General features: G+C 43.4%; 1 long non-coding RNA gene across 1 annotated transcript; it reads left to right on the top strand.

Annotated features, from left to right (window-relative positions):
- The first annotated feature begins 6,891 nt into the window (after positions 1-6,891).
- On the top strand, positions 6,892-8,998 carry LOC118556997. Its single transcript, XR_004927531.1, has 3 exons — positions 6,892-7,474; positions 7,547-7,800; positions 7,870-8,998. It is a non-coding gene; the product is annotated as an uncharacterized LOC118556997 (long non-coding RNA).
- Positions 8,999-9,689: the final 691 nt, after the last annotated feature.

Below are 9,689 nucleotides of genomic sequence, written 5' to 3'. Positions count from 1 at the left end.
GTTTTGTCCTCTAAAATCATTTAATTCAGAATCGCTTGCCTTTGTTTATGCGATTTTACCTCTGGCCGCTAGGGGTCGCTACAGCGATCGTCGCTAACCTGGTTAAAATCTATAGTTATCAAAATTGTCTTGAAAACCGGCATTAATATACCATATTGATGCGGGAATAAGGCTCATAACACCATCGGAGGATGGCGGCGCAGAACAGTTACACTTTATGCTTTAAAACGAACCCCTTTTAAACTGTCCGAAACCGGATGTTAGCAAGGCTAATAGCAGTTTGGCTAGCGCGAGCTACCGGTTAGCTCTTTGTTCTAAACACCACGGTTTACAAACATTTTCCCAATAAACCTTTTTCTTCACCCTCAGACCGCTGCCCAAACCTGTCCTTTTCAGTTCTGTTCAGTTTGGCCATTCACGGAAGGAGCGTTGAAGGAGGAAGTTGTTGGTTTCTTCTTGGCAGGCTAGCGTTTAGCCCTGCAGCATGATGTGGCTAATCACAGCATGGGGAGGGAATGGAGGCCAGGTCTGAGCACGTTCTCTGAACCGGTGGCAGTCCGATTGAGCAGATTTCCTCAGAATTCCACAGCTTTCTGCCCCGTCTGGGTTAGCTTTCCTGTACAGGCTGAGAAGAAATACACAGAGCTGTTTCGTATGAAGGATCTTTTGCCCCTGCATCTGATTGTGGTTAAAACAGCAACTTAGCTCTGTATTTGCCCGGACATGTTCGTCCGGATTCAGTCAGGTCCTCTTCTGAAGCAGGCAGTCAAATCTAGCAGACCCTGGATCAACGTGGCTGGTGCAGGCAATCTTTCAGATGTTCCAGCAGATGAGGCCATATGGCCCCATGTTTCAGGCCCTCTCCCTTGTCCTGGAGAGGTGGTCTCTGCAGCTGCTGAAGAGGTCTGGAGAAGTGGGGAGAAGCTCTTTGTCTGTGCTGTTACTTATCTGTTAGGAGGGCTCACAGCTGACCTCCTGCTGGGAGAAAGGGCTGTCCAAGCCTTGAGAGTCTCGTGTTACGGGCAGAGTGGAATTCCTTTGTGACCCTTCCACTGTTCAGAATTCAATCTAAGATCAATTATTTTGATGATCCTGGCGGTACTATCACAACACCGTATACTAGGAAAATGGCTGAGAGTCACAAGAAGCAAACCACGTTCATGTTTATGAGAAGAAGAGGAAGGCCTCAGTAGACAAAATAAGACCAGAGTGGACCTCAACAGCTATGTAAAGGTACTCTTGTAGGGTTATAACTTGTTTGAAATACAAAATTTACACATTCTATAATGTTTCATGTTTTCATGTTGTCATGATGCAGCCTGTCTGCTACACCATGCACAGACTCAGACACTTTCCACCTTCCATACAGCTCCAGTCTCCGGTTCAGTAATCATTCACACCTGTCAGCTACTAATCAGCCAGCATTCAGCACACCTGTCAGCCTCACTACTTAAGCTCACTGCGGTCTGTCATTCCTCGTTGGTTTGTTATGTTTCCCTGCTTACCTCTGTTTCTGCTGCTCACCTCATTCAGTCTCGTCCAGTCCATAGTTCCTCCATTCTGTAGTGCTGTGAGTCCAACCTGGTTCCAAGTCTCCATTCTGTCGTGCTGCTGGCCCAGCCTGGTTCCAAGTCTCCATTCTGCTGTGTTTCTGGTTCTGCTGCCTCCATGCTCTGGTTCCAACCTGCTTGCCAGTTCCTGCCTTCACCATCCTCCTGCTTCAGCTCAGTACAGACTCTTGGTTCCTTCCTCCACTATCCACAAATTTCAATAAACTGTTAAAACTTAACTCTGTTGTGGTTGTGTTCGGGTTCAATAACTAAACATGACACATGTCAATTTTCCATTCATTTTCTTCAGCATGGCCTGGGTCCAGACTGATATGCTGTTCAGTATGGATGCAGACCAGAGTCTACACTTTGAGAAAGGCTGCTTTGGCTCATGAGTCAAAGTGAAGTCAAAGATACTTGATTGTATGACCTTAGTGCGACCTATGTCCATGTCTGAGGCATGACACGGCATGACACGACAAAAGCTATAGTTCAACGGTGAAAAGCCAGATAAAAAATGGAATATGGCCAATGACATTAATTTTCTGTTTTCTAGATAGTGAAGACCAATAAGGTCAATATTTGTGTTTTCATTCGTTGCTGGAATGACATGGGAATCAACATCTGAAAATATCCTCCTCTCTATCTCATCAATAATCAGTGAGTAGTAATCAGAGCAGCAGAAGGACCATCATGATGCGGAAATCCTGCTGTTACAAGTGGAGCTGGACTCAACAAGACAGACTGGAAACTGGTAGTGTGTAGTGCCCTTGAAATATCTTAGGACAAATCATACACAGTAATTGGCTTTGCACAGAACACATGATAATGAAGAATGATGAGAGAGAAGTGTCAAATCATTAGTGAGCAGAGCATAGCTTTGGGACAATCAAATGACTGCTGCTTGATGACTGTAAAGCCTCAACCTTGGAAACATTATAAATACTTCCCTCTATTTATCCCTCTGTGCTATTGTGCTGTGTTCATTCTGTTTTGCGTCTGCCCAGTTAAAATTATTTCTAGTCACAGATTGTTGCATACGTTTTTATAATGATACAAGGTCATCTTCATCATTGTTAGTATCCTAACAACCTCCATGGTTTTCTGCTTTTAAATTCCTTGATTACATCTGCAGTGGTATGGGAACATATGTATTCCTTAATAATTTTGTGTCTGTTTTGACATTTAAATGTTACAACTCATATAACTGATTTTATTGTGCATAGTGCAATTTATGAGAAGACAAAATGTCTGTCAGGGATTTGGTTGTGTTTGTTCTTCTTAAACACTTAATCTGGATGGCATTACATTTGCCTCTGGTAATACAGTAAAAAAAACCTTGGTGTTATTTTTGACCAAGACATGTCATTCAAATCCCATATTAAACAGGTTTCCAGGGTTTCCTTTTTTTACCTCTGGAATATTGCCAAAATTAGAAATATTCTCTCCAGGAGTGATGCTGAAAAACTACTCCATGCATTTGTTACTTCAAGGATGGACTATTGTAATTCTTTACTATCAGGAAGTCCACAAAATGCAATTTGAAGCCTTCAGCTGATCCAAAATGCTGCAGCAAGAGTTCTGATGAAAATCAACAAGAGGGATCATATTTCTCCTATCTAGCTTCCCTTCATTGGCTTCCTGTTAATCAAGAATAGAATTTAAAATTCTCCTTTTCACATTTAAAGCCCTTAAAATTCAAGCTCCATCATATATCAGAGATCTGATTACCCCATATGCTCCTAACAGAGCACTTCACTCTCAGACTGCAGGTCTGCTGGTGGTTCCTAGAGTATCTAAAAGTAGAATGGGAGGCAGATGTTTTAGTTATCAGGCTACTCTCCTGAGGAACCAACTCCCAGATTTGGTCTATGAGGCAAACACCCTGTCTACTGTTAAGACTAGGCTTTAAATTTTCCTTTTTGATACAGCTTATATTTAGAGTGGCTTAGGTTACCCTGAGCTATCTCTATAGCTATGCTGCTATAGGCTTAGGCTGCTGGAGGACATCAGGGTCTATTTTTCTCACACTGTTGATTCTCCTCCTGTTCTCCAATTTGCTTTGTTTGTTGTCATTTCTACTTTTAACTTTTTGTTCTCGGTCATTTTTATCTTCATAGTAGGTACACCTGGTCTGGCGTTCTGTTAGCTGTATTCCTCTCCACTGTCGCTTCATGCATGCTCACTCTGAGGGATTGCTGCAAATCCATGGACAATGCAGACGACTGTTCACTGTGGCTCTATACTCTTTCATGAGAAGTGAATGCTGCTTGTCAAGACTCAAAGTAATCTGCTGAGTTTCCTTAGATAGGAAACATTTTGACCAATCAGTATGATTTGATTGAATTTGACTCTGTAAAGTGCCTTAAGATGAAAGGTGTTGTGAATTGGCGCTATATATATAAAACTGAATCATAGAGGCTGTGGAGTTTTTTATTTTTATTTTTTTTGCAAAAAAGAACATACAAGAACAATATAGAACAATAACAATTACAAACAGATACAATATCAAAGGGCTTTACGGGGGGCTGTGGAGTAACATAATAGACCAGGTCACGCGTGACGTGACGTCAAGGCTACATCCGGGTCCCGCGGGTAGGCAAAAAACAGTACTGTTCTCGTCTACTACATGACAAAAGGGGTGATTTAGAGCGTACTTTTAGTTTGTTTATTTTTGGAATCTAAACAATGCCTACGACTTGTTGTGCTCCCGGTTGCACACAGAGGCATTCCAAATCGTCGGATGTAAGTTTCTGTCGTTTACTGTTGTGCTCCCGGTTGCACACAGAGGCATTCCAAATCGTCGAATGTAAGTTTCTGTCGTTTACCGAAGGACGAAGAAAGAAGAAAGAAATGGATATTTTCAATGAAAAGAGTGCAGGCAGACGATCCGAATGGACAGTGGGAGCCATCATACCACGACAGAATTTGCAGTCTACACTTCATCTCCGGTAAATACAACTTAATTCTGCTCTAGTCATTGTTCTACTACTTAAATAGCGGCGGAGGGGAGGTGGCGATCGCTAGACGGGGCCGGAGAAGCGGAGTTGATACGCTGCAGCAGCAGCACCCCGCATCATTTTAGTTTTCTTCGTGCAATCAGTGTGCAATAATGTTCACCAGACAGCGGCCCCATTACGCACCTGTTCACGCGCGGGTGACCCTAACGTCAGCCGTCAGCCACAGCCCTCAACATAATGACGTCACGTGTTTTCCAACCCAGTGATCAGCCCCCCTCGCTTGAAACAGCTTCCATTGCGCCTGAACTGAATTGAAGTTTATGTGGTGTGCTACTTATTCAATGCCTGAGTGTCAACCCATGTGGTACTTCTGAGTCTTTGTTGTTTTCTCTTGGTGCTCCCTTGCCTATGCTAAACCTGCTCTCTACCTTCTCTTAAGATTACTTCACAAGTTCTTTCCTGGGTCTGTCCCTCAGGGATGCTTCCAGGATTTCCAGCTCAGCTCTCATAACTTCTCAAAAAATTGACAACAATGACTTGCTCCTCTCCTCTTTAGAAACCCCAGCCTACCTGTCCGCTTTCTAAATGCTCAGTGAAGTGATAAAAGATTAACTCAAAGGAACACTAGCGGAAGACTTTCAAGCTATACAATTCGAGCTGCAGGTGGTCCGCTCCGAAATTACTTACAGCACAAAGGCCATACATGCTGAACAGGATGTTATAAAAGCAGACATTGTCGATGTAAAGGATGGTCTATCAACGTGGTGTGATGAAGTCACCTCACTACAGTCTACGGCCGGTTGTTCCCAAACTTTTTTAGCTGCGCACCCCCTTCCGTGTCCCAGCCAGGTTGACGCACCCCCAAGATTTTTATATATATATATATATATATATATATATATATATATATATATATATATATATATATATATATATACATACATACATACAGGCAGTCAAACTTTTTTACAGTAGCAGGCCACACACTATCAGGTAGGAGGGTGCACTTATGCCGGTGCTCGAGCCCCGAAGCGAAGAAATTCAATCTGAAAAACTCACACAGAAAGAAAAGGCAATTAGAAGAATTTTATTGATACAATATTTTAAAAGTTTGGCGCTCAGACCTCGGCAGGAAAAATTCACGCTGAATTATACTTCAATATGCATAAGCAGGCGTATGAGAATAGGGATATTTCCCCCCAGGTCTGAAACTGGTGGTGGAGTGGAGATAAATAAAGTTTGTTCAGTCCATATGATGAACTGTTTGAGCTAGATGTCCAACTTGATAAATACAGGTTTGCATGAACTGTCCATGATGAGCAAGCATGAAGCGACTGTGGAGAGGATAAACTCCCCTTTGGGAAGAAACCTCTGGCAGAACCAGGCTCAGCATGGCGGTCTTCTGCCGGACCGTTTTAAGGAGTGACTGGGAATTTCATGAGAGTCCAGGAGGAATTACACTCTGATAGGGACGGGGTTGAAGGAGGACCGTAGGAAAGCCAGGCGAAGCTTGCTACGATGGTGGAGAAGGGGATGGAGGTGGGTTGAAACCGGTCGACAGAGTCCAAACCGGACACGGCGCAGCCACCGCTTGCTCGCTGAGGAGAAGGCTGAGACGAGGATGTAGAGTTCTTTTTAAGATGAACCCAGGATGCTGATTGGCTTCGAGGAGGAGCAGTTCAAAGCTGATTGGCTTGTGTCGGAGTCGGATGAGTCCCTGATTGATGGAGGTAGGCAATAGAGTTTCTTCAGTCTGAATTTTCGCTTAAGCTGCATTTTGAGAAATAGAGTCTCCCTGATGTATTTTGGAAGCTTTCAAGACAGGTGATTATTTAAAGAATAGAGTCAGAGTGCATGTTTTAAATTGAATAAAAAGCAAAAAAAGTGAATGATCAATTCTTCAAAAAACAACCTTTGTTTTTTTTATTATTATTATTCTTAAAACATTTTTTTCATGTTATCATCATGTAACAAGTTTTTGAACAAATTTGCATAAGATTAGTTGAATTTGAATTACTAGGACCATATAAAACAGATCAGATTAGGTGAATATATGACAATTTATTAACTTCTGAGCACGCAGTGAGACAACACGCGCGCGCTCAAAACCGGGCTAGTGAAAACCTTGAGGCGTCCGTCTGGATTCTCAAAAGGGTTTCTGCCCCTCAATGCTACGACGTCAAATGCCGATGTCTTGAAATGTGATGTTTAAACAACTGCGGGTTGAACTAAGATTTGCTACCTCTCATTTTAATCCATTTTTGATTTTGATTTCCACACATATTTTGCATGTTTAGTTTAGTAGAGTAGTGTTCCGAGGTTGTTGAATCAGATAATTACTGTAACAGGGAATTGCCTTTGGTTCAATAAAAACAACAACTGTGGAATAGTAATTGTTTGTGTTCATTCCAATTCACAGTTGAATGGTTATTCAGAATTCAGCGCTACCCTCCTCTTGGAGTTAACATCCGATATCAACACAGAGATATTTTTATTGGCTTGGTGATAAAAAGGGTAACAGTTTAAACTCTAATTGCAGTTATAAGTTGAGTTATCACCATTGCTGGATAAATCTGATCGGTCAGAGTCCGATCAGATCATTTGTTCCAGCACAACTGGGTTCATAACAGCTAATTAATAAATGCATTAGTCATATATCATTATCATATATCATTACAAGCTTATGGCTCTAGCATCACCACCGTTTTGAATCATATTTGTTATAGCTAATATTTGAGTTGAATGACTTATTATTAAAATTAAAATACCAAATTATAATTGTCAGGACTCAGCCAGCCGGGCTGTGCAGCTCACTGCCAGTCCTGCCATCTCTGCTTCCTCCACAGGTGTTCGTGGTTGACTGGTGGGCGGAGTACGCACACCTGCAACTCATTCAGCAGCACTGGAGCTGCCTACAAGAACAGCGCTCGAACAGCGAGAGGACGCCAGAGTGTTTTCATTGCGGTATGCCTAACAGCCACGACCATCTCGCCAGCTTTTCCCAGCGACACTAATTTTGCCTTTGTGTCTCTCAAGGTACCTTCTTGTGCTCCGACGTTCCCTTCGTGACCTTCCAGTTCCTCGGTTCCCTCCCGAGTCGATAACCCCACCCCTGGACCCAAGGCTCCCTCCAACGTTCTCTGTTTCCTCTCGCTGCTCTGGATCCCTGGAATCCACGGTGCTGCTCGGACCCCCTCGCTCCACTCTCCAGCTGCCCGGACACCTGCTGTCAACAACTAGGCTGAGTCCACACACCCATCCTCCCCGGTCGGGCTCTCTCACACCTCGTGGTAAGCTTACGTTCGCTAGTTACTTCATTGATCACCTTTCCTAGAACTAATCACTTACCTTACTTCTAGATTGATCCGGTTCCCTGGTCCTGGGCCCCGTTCGAGCCGTCTCCTTCCCCGCAGATTAGTTCTGCCGTCTTGTGTACCCTCTGAATCAACTCGACTGGCCAGTTCCCGAGACCGGAAAACAGCTCCAACGCTTATTTACACGTCTTTATTGTGTGTGGGGGGGGGGAAAACACGATCAGTCGCCATTGCAGTTTTCGCCTCGCGCACCCCCAGGGGTGCACCACACTTTGGGAATCACTGGTCTACAGTAACAAGTCTACAAAAAGAAATTTCAACGCCCAAAGATAAATGTGCAGACCTGGAGGGGAGCAAGAGAAGGCCCAATATTGGTATCACAGGCATTGAGAAATGCTTGGGCTCCAGTTCACCACAAGTTGTTACTTATAAAAGGGCTCCATATTCCGGCCGAAAAGAAGAAAATATTGAATCAATAAAGACAAATTACCTGCCACAAAGCATTTTTGCAAGAAACCCATCTATCGGATACAGAACATAAAAAGTTTAAAAAAATCATGGGCACATAAGGTGTTTTATTCATCCCACCATTGAGGGAACAATAAGGCTCTCACCAAACTCATATATAGATAGATAAAGTTCACACAAACATTGCTACACAGAGACATAGAAGGGAGATATGTATTAGTTAACAGAACAATTGATGGTGTAGAAGAGTCATTTGTAAATGTGTATGCTCCTAATACAGACTCACTTGAATTCATTAAATAATTTTTTAAGGTAATACTAAAGCACAGTACCGGGCTACTGTCGTAGACCACTAACCCAACAATGGAGGCTTAATACATCCTTGCTTAATGACAATGCATGCATTGCATTTTTTTAACAGAAGAGTTAAAGACATACTTAGAAACTAATGTATCTACAGAAACAACACCTCTGATTATATGGGATTGTGCCAAAGCATTTCTTCGTGGCCGCATCATTTATTTTACATCAGCGAGGAAAAAAACAAAGGAATGCTAAACAACAAGACTTAGAGGACAAAATAAAAGAACTAGAGTTTAAAAATAAACAATGTGCTATTGCAATTATCTTAAAAGATTCAAACACAACCAAATAGCCTGCTGTCAGATAAAGTGTAAGGTAACTTGAGGTCCATCCATCCATCCATCCATCCATCCATCCATCCATCCATCCATCCATCCATCCATCCATCCATCCATCCATCGTCTTCCGCTAATCCAGGGTCGGGTCACGGGGGTAGCAGCTTCAGTAGGGAGGCCCAGACATCCCTCACCCCAGCCACTTGGGCCAGATTGAATTTTGAGACTGGAAGAGTTTAACAAAGAAATTCCACTCTGGCTGCAACATGAGACCTTCAAGGCTTGGACGGCCCTTCTTCTCACCAGGGGTCCTGCTGAGGCCCCTCCTTACAGATAAAAGTCACAGCACATCTCTTCAGACTCTCTCTTCAGCTCTCTTCACTTCTCAGACTTTTTCAGATCACCTCCTGCTCAGACCAGAAAAGAGCTGCTTCGGACCATGGGCCCTGCACGGGCCTGACCGACGCACATCCAGCATCTGGAGAGAGCCGCTCGTTGCCCGGAGAACATGTCCGGGCAGATCAGGTTAAGTTTGCTGTCCTAACCTCATAATCAGATGCAGGAAGAAGGATTCTGCATGCCAAAAACAGTTTTGTTGTATTTCTCCTCAGCACACAGGGAAGAGAACCCCAGATTCTGCTGAAAGCCAGCAGCAGAGCCCATGTTGAATGCTCACAAGGGAAATCTGCTTAAATCAGACTGCAACGGGGTCAAAGACTGTCTCCAGGGACCAAGCCTCTGACCCGACCACGTGGCTGC

The sequence above is a fragment of the Fundulus heteroclitus genome, chromosome 21 (assembly GCF_011125445.2).
Source record: "Fundulus heteroclitus isolate FHET01 chromosome 21, MU-UCD_Fhet_4.1, whole genome shotgun sequence".
Classification (NCBI taxonomy): domain Eukaryota; kingdom Metazoa; phylum Chordata; class Actinopteri; order Cyprinodontiformes; family Fundulidae; genus Fundulus; species Fundulus heteroclitus.
Note: the sequence above shows the minus strand (reverse complement) of the source record. Positions and strands in the feature narration are given on the sequence as shown.